The following is a 12,233-nucleotide window of genomic DNA, read 5'->3' as shown; positions in this document are numbered from 1 at the left end:
TAATTTCCAAAGAATTTTCTCTGTAAAGTACCTACGCAGGTAAGAAAAGTCATAAAACTATCTTTTTAGAAAATGCGTCTTCTTTATTGTTTATCTCTATAATTTTCATTTCTTTTGTTTCTCGCCTAAACGTGTATGTGTGTGTTTTGATACAAGTGTGTTATTGTTGGTTTTTCTTATTTGTTTCTTATAATTTCTTATAATTTTTTAATAAGTGTGGTTGTTTAAAGGGAGAACTAAATTCAATAGTACATTTAATCTTGTATCCAACGATGCTTCTCATTGTTTATTACCGTTTTGGGGTGCTGAAATTTATACGTATGATAATTGTTCAGCAATTCGTACTATCAACTAATATGTATAATTTATATATACTTCATCGGCTTTTCTGTGTGGCTGTTTGTATTTTCCTCCTGTGCGAGTGTACAGCGCGCGCTTCATTCACCGTTCAGTGCTATGCAAAACATAGGTAACAATGTGTAAAATTGTTCATGCTTGATTGAATGATAATATAGATTATCAAAATCAAGGTACAAACAAATAACGATAGGAATTGATAAGACTTACATACAAATAAATAGCATCAAACAATAACATAAACATAAGTCCAGAGACGAATGCCGAGAACGGTAAAGTCTCTCTAAACAAAAAAAAAAAAAAAACAAAAAAAAAAACAAGTTAAAACAAATCGTTCTTGAAAATTGGTTATACATAGACCGATCATTTGCAGTATCGACATTCAAAGTGCCTGACGATTTCGTTGGCCTTGTAATGATCTTTTGAAGATAGGAAGGAATACGTGATACTTTTTACGTGAATGAACTGTTGAAACTTAAACGAGTTGAAAAGTTGCCAGGTAATCTAGTTCGTCAGCCGATTGTGCTAAGAGTACACAGTAATCCTTCATCGGATACCACTGAGGTATTTGAGGGAGTGATATAGCAGTCCAGAGTGGTCCCAATTCAATGAAGAAATGAAGAAGGCAGTAATTGTGACTCTAAACAAGATACATAAAAAATGTTGAATCAGCATTTGTATACAAAAACCTGAAAACCCAAGGAGCGAAGCATTCAAGTAAGGTGTGCTGTAGAACCAATGCTGATGCAGTAAAAAATCCCCGGCAATTCGTCGAACCCGATCAAATTAAACCCTAAGATATCGAAATTCGTCCAAGTGAACATTCACCATGTAAAGGGTGTAACCGCCGTACTTTGTAAAATGTTCACTGAGAGCAAACTGGAGGTTGGATTCATCCAGGACCCGTGGGCAAATAAGAGTAGGATACTAGGAATTCCTACAACTTCTGGCAAGTTGATCGATGACAATGAGCAGCTTATTCCAAGAGTTGCAATTTTGGTAAATGGAAGTTTGTTTTAAATAGTTTCTATTACAGAATTCATAAACAAGGACATCGTTGCAGTTATGTTGGAGGTACCAACAACTCGCGGGAAAATTGAAATTTGCCTTGCATCTGCTTATTTTCCTGGAGACCAGGAAGAGGTGTCTCCGCCAGAAGTAGCGGTGTATGTCAACTATAAGGGAAGGCACGGACATCAACAACATAGGTGAGTACCTATTAGAATTTCCAACAAACACATAAATATATGTAACAGAGATAATGTCCCAATTTTTATTAATATTAATAGCAGAGAGGAAGTTCCTGATTTGACTTTATGTAGTTCAGTCCAACTATCATAGATAAGATTGAAAATTGGCATGTGTCGCATGAAAAATCACTATCTGATCACAAACCAATATTGTTTGAATATGATGCTTATGGGCCGTTCATAAAGACTTTCATAGACTTTTATTGGGAAATTTCTCGCGAAGGTTTCCAGACTTCTTGGAGTTCCCTTATAGTTCCACCTTTGGCATGTTTCCTGCCTAAAGTTTTTCTGTTTGCCTGCCTCTCGTTATTTCTCCAGTACCTAGTTCTTCCCGGAGCTCCTCGCAAGATTCACCAGGCATTTCGAGGAGTTCCAGGAGGATTCGGGTGTTCAGGGTGGTGGTTTATAGCATATCAGGGCTAGTCACAGAAGTGTTTCAGCTATCGCAGATGGTTTTCGGGGTTCTCCGGAAATTTCAGGGCGAATTCCAGAAGCGTTTCAAGAGGAGAGCTCAAGAGTGATTCAGGGTTTTCAGGGAGTCTCAATGTTTCTCAGAAGCGTCTCAGGAGAGTTTCAATGGGTCTCAGGTGCATTTTAAGTGGTCTCAGGAGGATTCAGGGGATTCTCAGTAGAAATCAGGGAATTCCTGGGGTGTTAGGGGAAGATTTTATGGGATTTCAGGAAGTTTTTCAGGGGGTCTCATAAGGCTCAGAGAATCTCAAGGGGATACCAGGGTATCTCAGAGAGCTCAGGTGAATTTCAGTAGATTAATGGAGGGTTCAGGGCATTTTGTGTTTCATGAGGTTGTTTAAGAGGATTTCAGGTGCGGCCCTGGAGATCCCTGAATTGTTGTAAAATGCCCCTTAAACATCTAAGAACGCTTCTGAAAAGGGCTATAAACCTTATAAAATTGGAATGCCCCTTAAGGATACTAAAAACTCAGGCATAGATCTTCGGGAAGGAAAATTTGTCAAAGTTTCCTCAGAAGCTTTTGAATGAATTTAGGGAGCATCCTTTAAGTACGTCACGCTAAAATTGGGAATTTTTGACCCCCTCTTCCTTTGTACAAGGTTTTCCTATACCTAATACATGGCTCGTCACACTTTCCCCCTTCCCCCCGACCCAAGTAACACAGAAAACATCTTCAAAAATGTAATTTAAAAGAGATGTTGCAGTACAGTATTATAAGTGAAACTGCATACATCTTGTGTTGAAATCAAGTTTTAACTATGTTCAGCAATAACAAGTTTTTAAAAATCTTGTCAATCTCAGAACAAGTTATAATAACGTTTATTTAATGTTGATAACACAAGATTTTTGTCTCATCGCCTTCCTTCAATTAAAGAATAGGGGGATTGGGGGCATAATGGACACCCTAAGCAAATGAGTATGTTAGGCCTGTGTAACAGACAAAAACTTAACATATTATCAGTTGGCTTACAACTTTAATTTGTTTCCTAAATATTTCAATCATTTACAGCTGCTAGATCGTCATTTTTGTGAAGAAATAATGAATTGAAAACCGTGTGTTTTTTGGGGCTGGCAGGAAACGTACGGGGCGAAATGAACACCCATCGGGGCATAATGGACACCCCTGTATATTGTATGCTGTATCTTTGAGAATATCGACCAGTTAAGTAATTTGCTTACGGAGATCACTACCACAGATATAATACTCCATCTTAGACGAGTTTACATAACTTCAAAGTTAATTAAATATTTTTTAGGCTAAAATAATCGGATTGATTTTTTCCAAACTCCCTAAAACGCCTAACAGTATGCAACGCACGTACATCCATTCATAATTGCCAGTGTTCATTTCGCCCCGAATCGACTACAACATAGAAATTGCTATTTTCATTAAGTTCTGATCAAAAATATAATACTTCATCCATTGCTAAATCTGCGTATACATGTAGATAAGCTAACATTTCACTTGTTTGTATTGTGGACACACTCAAACACTCGTAATACCTTATTTGCTACTGCTTCGAAATTATAAGAAATCCACCACATGAAAAACATACTTCAATTTTAATGATCTTTTGGTTATTTTGAAAGAATATAAATGGTACTTTTGAAAAATAGAACACTGACTTGTTCCTTTACACTTATGCATTAAACGTTTTACATAAAAGTCAACGGTTTCGGCAAAAACAGGGATGTCCATTTCGCCCCGGGTGTCCATTATGCCCCTAATCCCCCTATATGTGAAACATCACCAGCACATATTTATAACCTTTGGGTACAAACATGTTACGATAACGTTATTTTTATGTTTTAAATACGTTAATATACCAGTTTGGAAGTATTCTCTGCTCACTCACTAAGATATTCTTCATGAAACATGTTTTGCACCTAACAATACGAGGCAATTCAATTATGATATTCTCAATTTAGTTGCAAATCGGAGTTTTTGACTAGCGAAGTTGGGGTTTTCTCCAAAACCGTGCGTTGGAACTAACTTCGGAAGTGGTACGCTGTATAGTACACCTGGCCAGCTATACAGCGCACCACTTCCGAAGTTAGGTCCGACGCACGGATTTGGAAAAAAAATCCTACTTCGCTAGTCAAAAATTCCGGGCTAATAACAGCAAATGTTCACTTACGGTACTTACGTGTCGACTACATCTCACTTCGAAGCACAGTTTAATCTTTAATCACTGGAAATATTATTTTATTCCAGGAAGAACTTCGCTCAAACTTTGTTATTGTTATACTTTAGTTCAAAACAGGTATCCAAAAACAAAAATCATATCGTTGGAAACGGATGTTTCAAATTCGTTGCTATAACGTTTTTTGAATGTATTTCAACCAATTGAAGTAGTTTTCGGCAAACATGTTATTGAGAAGTGCTAGCGATGTAAATTAAACGTACTTCTAATGTTTTGAATTCTTCCCTATCAGTCCAGATAAATTAAAGTGCCTGTTCAAAAGTTTCATACTAATTATTTTATGGAAAACCGTTTGTTCATCTGCAAAGGTTTTCTATTATTTTTTCTTATGACGTTTTAAACATTTATTGAAATAATATATTTTCCTTATTTGTAACGAACGTAAACTCTACGATCTAAAAGCAGATCATTATTACAAACAGTATTCTAAAACTTCCTGACCGTACTGTGTCATGAAGCCCCCATGTTGCATGTTTGAAAAGTTGTTCGAAAATCTTACACAAACCCGAGAGATGAAAAAACTTCCTTTCTTATTTTCAATCGGATGGATAGCCAATAAATTATTGAAGAGTGAATGCGTTAACTTCACCATAAATTTTAAATGGCACATGAAATTATGTCATAGTGACCAAACACTGAGATGGTAAATTACAAATAGAATGTAAGGTTCGAAAATTATTTTGAGCCATTATCAAATACCACATAATAGCTGTCACATAAATTTGCACGGTTTGTGTTTTTCAAATCACTTTTTTTCCTGCTAGCAATAAATTAGTATTTGGAATGTTTTTGAGAACATTATCAATACATATTCTTATGTTATAATAATGTATTGAAAAACATCTTTAACAACATCGAAGATATTTTATAAGCCGCCATTTTTTGCGCTTTTTCGGTTATATAAGAAATTAAGTGTCGCACTCGAGAAACAAAACATGGGCGTTTGTATGAAACATGTATTTTAAACATTAATATAACAAGTTGTGTTACTTGGGTAGGACCGTGACGTATTTAATGGATGCCCCCTTATGTGTGAAACATTACTCTCAGCATTGGGCATCTCGTTGAGAAGTGCCAGAAGGTATATTATGTAACCAATCTTGCTTCATAAACGACTGTTGTAGGGTACTCAGAATGGAAGAAACTAATATAACATTCTACAGGATTGGTAAAGCAATGCATTGCTTTAGGGAGCATCCATTAAGTACGTCACGCTTAAATTGGGAATTTTCGACCCCCTCCCCCTTCGTACGGGTTTTTCCTATACTTAATAAATTGCTTGTCAGTTGTCACACTTTCGAAACCCCAACCCCCTCCCTCAGGAACGTGACGTACTTAATGGATGACCCCTTACTAATCTCTTGCAACTAATACAAATATTCAATCAATTCAACGGTGCACCAATGCAGCGGACATGAAACTATGGAAAGCCTTTGAAGGGTTTCATGGAAAATCAAATGCTTTCGTAGATATTTAAGGTCAAAATAATTGTTTTCGCATAATTTTTAGTTTGTCAAATACGCATACAGGAAGGACAATATGAATAATCATGGCTCAAAAGCTGTAAGGACGATTGCTGACGAAATTCGTTGGATGTGTTTTGATGGCGTAAAATATTTAACGATTTGTTCTAATAAAACTGAATCTACTCAGAAGTTTTTTATTTGTGATAATAGAATTACATCTATAGTTTCATAATCTACATATATGGTTTTCATTGTTTCATACATGAAGACTATCTAATTTTAGGTTTATAAGGAGGAGTTAGCCTTATGACTGTTAATTTCGACTACTGTGTGGGAAAACTGCTAATAGTTCCACAAACAATCCAGTTTTCGATATGAATTAGGTTAAGCCACTTAAATTAGGGAATTGTAGATCCAGAAAAAAAAACGATCCCATCAAATATTTTTTCATAAAAAATACTTTGAGTAAAATTATGTTGTGAATAAAGCGTGAATTGACAATAAGGCTATAAGTTTATTATGGTCTTGTAAATATTTGTCAAGAGTTTAATGTCGTAACTGGTTCTGAGCATATATTCGATGAATGTAATATTGTTTCTTGTGGAAATACCTGTCCGTAAGCTGTGAAATTTGCAAGTGTTGGCGATCACTCGCTTGTGTAGAAGGAAATGGCATTAATTTCACTATCACATCAAAATTTCATCTTAAAGAAATAAAAACTGCATTTTTTCTATGTTTTCCTGCAAAATACAATAAATATGCTTCATTTGCTTCTTAAAACATTTTTTTAAGATTAAACCGTTTTTGATCTGCAGCCGGTTGATAGTGTACCGCAGTGATCCTCAGCCTAACTGTCTTTGCGGGCCAAAATTGAATTTTGAAAAGCGACTGCGGGCCGCAAGACATTTAAGAATTCATTTTCAATAAAATCAAGATGCAATACAAAATTCGTTTGTTTGATTTTTTTGAAATTACTGAACATTAGCAAAGAACCAAACAACCTGTAGTTGAGGTTTTATTTCACTAGAAAAAATCCTGAAAATCGTAGGAAATTAAAAACAGGATATAATGACAGTAATATTTAGGTTTTGTAGTTCTTAGTATTAATAATTTTGAGCAAATTATTTCAGACTAGCTACTTGTAAGTTATACGAAAAATAAGCAATAGCGATGCTGGCTGGAACAATATGGACTTCTTCAAGAATGTTGTGGATGAACTTACAGTGCAGAAGTCCAAGACACGAACACGGATAAATTTCTTGTAATTCCCCTGGATCCAGTTTTGAGAAAATATCGAATGTATTTTCTCACTGCAGCTTAGGAATTTCCTGAGAAGTTGTATATTGAACCTTTTTTTAATCTTGGAATCGTGTTCCAAATTGTTTTGGGACTTTTCGTGGATTTTATTAAATTTCAGAATGATTTCTAGGGGTTCTCGAAAGAAATTCCGAAAAAGTGCCTTGAGATACTGTTGGAAATTGTTGATGATTTTTTAAAGTTTTTCTTGCGTAATTTCTTATGATACCAATGAAAATAAACCTGCAGACATAATTTCCTGAGTAATGTGTGCAAGTGTTTGTAGCCAATTAAGAATAGATATTTTAAGAGAAATTCCCTAAAACATTGTAAGGGGAAGAAGAGTTTTCAGCGAAATTCCAAAAGTTTAGACAATACTTCCTCTGCATGTTTTGAAATACAGGTCGGACTCGATTATCCGGAGTATCGATTTTTATTTCACTCCGGATAATCGAATTTTCCGGATAATCGAATCACATATAAAAATAAAATCAAAATTCAAAAACGTATGAAAATATTTGTTTTTGTTATTTCATTTTCATGAAGCAGTGGCGTAGCCAGAAATTAGAATAAGGGATCGTCCATAAATTACGTAAAAAAACTTTTTTTGCTGCTTCCCCTACTCACACTTTTAATTCAAGTTTTCTGAAGTTTTAATGGGTCATCACAATTTGTTGCATCTCCAGCCCCTCTTAAATGTGACAATTTTGGCGTAACGCACTCAATGGATGTTCCCTAAAGAAGGCATGGTTGACTCAAAGGGGTGTGATTTGTGTAAATTGGAGAAAATGTTGAGGGACGAGAAAAATAAACTTTTGAAGTGAATGGGGCTATTGTATGATGAATTCAGCGTTAATTCTGAAAGTGTTCTAATCTAGAAACAGCCTCTTCCGTGTGTCTATAATACACACGAAACTGAGAGCCGTGATGCCAATCCAACAAACATTTTGATCAAACTCCTGAAGGAATATAGGTAGAAGAGGCCTTTCTAATTTCTGATTCTCAAGTCCACCCCCATATTTTGATTGGCATCCAAAAAAAAAAGTAACTGTTTTTGCTGGTTATTTGCTTCTTTCGCATCAATGATGTAGGAGTTGGTCGAAAATTAGTGAAAGCCTAATGTGTCCTAAAAACTAGCTTTTAGGGGGCCATCATGCTTTGGACCTCTTAATTTCAATGGATTTGGCTGAAGTTTTGACCAGTTACTTCTTTTTGGATGTCAATCAAAATATGGGGGTGGACTTGAGAAGCAGAGAACAATTTTGAAAAAGTGGACATGTCTAATTTAAAACTTCCTGGAGAAATCTCTAAAAGAATTCTGAGGAATATCCGGAAGAGTTTCTGAAGAAATCCATGCAAAAAATCCTGTAGAAAATAATGAAGGTTAAGATATGACGAAGCCACACCTCGAATTTTCAAGAGCACAAATCTGAAGAACCGAGTGTCGATTTGCGCAGAAAATTTGATCGATTGGTCACCACCAGTGGGTAACCAATCGATCAACTTTTCAGCCCAGTCCGACTTTCGGTTCCTCAGATTTGTGCTCTTGAAAATTCGAGAGGGGCTTCGTCATATACTTACCTGAAGAAAAATATCTGGAGGAATTCCTGAAAGAATCCTAGGAGAAATTTCTGCATGAATACCTAAAGTCCTAAAGAAATCTTCAAGGACTTCTGGTGGAATATCAACAGAAAATTCCGGAGGAAACCTAAAGAAATTCCTGGAGAAAGCCTCATTAGAATCCCATAAATAATTCCTAGAAAAAAACGTAGATCCACCTGTGGGTATTTAAAGTACAACTACAAACATCCGTGGAAGAATTTCAGTATAAAATCCTAATGGAATCCCAACAAGAATTGTCCGGAAAATTTTTCGTAAAATCTCCTCGGGAAATATCTGGGGAATTCCAGCAGGGATTGCTTGAGGAATCTCAGCAGAAATTCCCAAAAGAGTCTCAGGAGGAATTCTTGGAGGAATAAATCTCAGAATGGAAAATTTGGAGAAATCCCAGAAACACTATCTGAAGAAATGCCAGCAATCATTCTTTGAAAATTTCCTGGATGATTCACGGTATGTTTTGAAAACAGACACAAATGTTGGCGTTTTCTCGCTGAGAAGAGGTTTAAATTTTTTTAGCCCTTTTCAAATATTACGCGAGATTTTTTTGTTACATAATTTGTATATGACGCCAAAAATTATCAACTGAATTTGAGGTACACTGTAAAATACTGGAAATGTAAAATATTAATGCTGAGTGTAAAACATTTTAACTTTCTCGTTAAAAGAGGCTTACATAATCGGGCCAAACGCCGACAAAATCGGAGGAAAACGGAATCGGGGGCTTCCAAAATCGTGTCAGCACAATGTTCTCTCTCTCGCTTCTTGGCGTAACGTCGTCATTGGGACAAAGCCTGCTTCTCAGCTTAACAGTTATCAACTGAGAGCTTCCTCTGCCAATGACCAGTTTGCATGCGTATATCGTGTGGCAGGCACGAAGATACTCTATGCCCAAGGAAGTCAAGGAAATTTCCTTTACGAAAAGATCCTGGACCAACCGGGAATCGAATCCGTCACCCTTAGCATGGTCATGCTGACTACCCGTGCGTTTACCGCCTCGGCTATATGGGCCCTAACAATGCTATAATACTTAATTATGTCAAATTTTATCATTGAAATAAAAAAAAAATATCGCAATAAAAATACTCCGGATAATCGAGTCTAAAATTCCGGATAATCGAATTCCGGATAATCGAGTCTCCGGATAATCGAGTCTCCGGATAATCGAGTCCGACCTGTATTTGGAATAAAAAAAAACAAAATAAACATTATTTTATTTTATTTTCGTGAAATTAAACAAATTACTAGTGACGAGTTCTGCCACAAGTCCGAAATCCATGACAGAGAACCTGTAAATTTAGCCTTAACAACAGTTTCAAATATTTTCGGAACAAAATTGGAAAAAGTATAGTCTTTTACAGTTTGTAAAACTTTCAAAAATCTAACAGCTTTTGAAAAACTCTCCGGGATAATGACAAAGTTCATCAGTAGTTGATATTCATTCCCATTAAAGTTTTGAATTATGGTGAAATTTCTGATTTTCATTATGGAATCTTTGAGTAGGCCACTTTCCAATATATTCCAAAATCAGTTCGCGGGCCGCAAAAAACCATGTCAAGGGCCGCATGCGGCCCGCGGGCCGCAGTTTGGTGACCACTGGTGTACCGATTCTAAAGTGCACAGGCTTTATAGCTGCCATACTGAGTAAAACATTTCAAAGCGTGACGGAAGGACAGACAACTCTGGGATTTTATATAGGGTATTGGTTATCTTATTAAGCAAAGTATTGAATGTACTAAGTATTGAATGTATTAAGCAAAGAATTGAAGCGCTGTTTGTTTTGTTTCTTATTTTTGTATTTTTTTGTTGTTGAAAGTGAGCATGCATGAAAACGAGAAGAACGGAGTCAATCGGTGTCGTAATCGTTTGTTTTCGAATAGGATAAATATGGGAGCGTGAGATTACCTATGGCATTCGTACCCTATATAATAACTCCTGTAGAAATCCTAAAAGGAACTCTGAATGGACCCCGGAAGAAATCTTTTCTAGAAAGATCAGGATAAATTCCGAAAAACCCTGAGACACTCGGGGAAGAATCTTCTAAGATGAATCCCGATGGAAACCCCAAGGAAATCTCATGAGATTTGCAAGTGAAACTTCAAAAGAAAACCTGCGAGACTCTTTAAGAAATAACTCAGGAGAAACGAAAGCTCACGATAATTTGTTGAAAATAGACTAAAGGAACTCCGGGAGAAATCCCGCGAAGGATCCTAGGAGCGATTTCGCGAAAACTTTCGGAAGGAATTGCTGGATAAACTCCTGGGAAAACCCATGAAAAACTCCTGAAAATCATGAGAGAAACCCCTGGAAATCCCAGCAATAATTCCTGTAGAAATTGTGGGAGAAATCCCGGGAAGAAACTGTAGGAAAAATCTCTCGACAACGCCTGAGAAATATCCTAGGAAAAACTCCTAATAAACTCCCCCTCCCCCTAGAAATCCCGGGATAAACCCTCAGAAAGCGCACGATGATTTCTTGGAGAAAATGCTGAAGGAACTCTGGTATAAATATTACGAGGGATTATATCTATGAAAACAATTCTGGAATGAAATCCTGAACATGCCTGTGAGAAACCTGTGGTCAAATCGGTCGGAATTCAGAAATCCGTGAAAATTCTCACGTAGGAACTCCAGAAAGAATTGCTGAAATCTTGATAAGATGCCAGTATAAGTCGGGAAGAACCTCGGACAGGAATGTAATGTAGAATCTTTAAAAAAAGTTCGTGAAAAGGAAGGATTTTTTTTAGAAATCCAGGAGGCTTCACCTCCTTGATATCACAAAAACAGTTTTGGAAAGAATTCCTGATGGAATTTCTGGAAAAATACTTGTGGAGGATTGTCCAGCAAAAGTTCAACCTCCAGATCGAGGCGCGTCTAACTATAATTTGCAGCCTCTTATTGGAGTATTGTGGATGCAGGAAATATCCGGGCTTGATTGGAGAGCCCTACTCTCGTTTCTCTAGTGCGAATATCCATATGTTTCTAGATGCAACTTGCTTTCCGAATAATCATTCTGAGGAATCTGCAACTTTTACGTGGTTCCACAAGCTTTTAGCAAAAATCTGCAGCATAGTCCATTTTAAGAGCTGATTTTGTGAATGAAAATTTGACAGAAGGTGGCGTCCTAACACGGTAATATCAATATCATCATCAACAATGTTGTCGTTTCGTAAATTTGTCAAATTTTCATTCATAAAATCGGGTCGTAAAACGGACTATTCACCGCTTATGCTTCATTCACTGCTCGTTTCATATGATTTATATTCAGCGATGAATGGCGACCTCACGGTACTACAAGTAGTAAAGTTCGTTACTTTTACGCTATTCAAACGACCCGTGGTCATGTTGAATTCTAAGAGTGGCTCTACCAGGTTCTTGTTGGTTTTGAAAAGGTTTTCGACCATCTCAATCCCGAAAGTAGCTTCTGTAGATATTCCAATACGGGCGTCGGTACCGTATACTCAAGACACCATGCAATTTCTTTGGCATAACGCTTAGATCTAGATCAACTGAGGAATCTTGCTTAACAATTATGTTGTGTTGAATAACAAGTGCTTCTTATGACAGTTAATT

This window comes from Aedes albopictus, chromosome 3 (genome assembly GCF_035046485.1).
Source record: "Aedes albopictus strain Foshan chromosome 3, AalbF5, whole genome shotgun sequence".
Classification (NCBI taxonomy): domain Eukaryota; kingdom Metazoa; phylum Arthropoda; class Insecta; order Diptera; family Culicidae; genus Aedes; species Aedes albopictus.
This window is presented reverse-complemented; position numbering follows the sequence as displayed.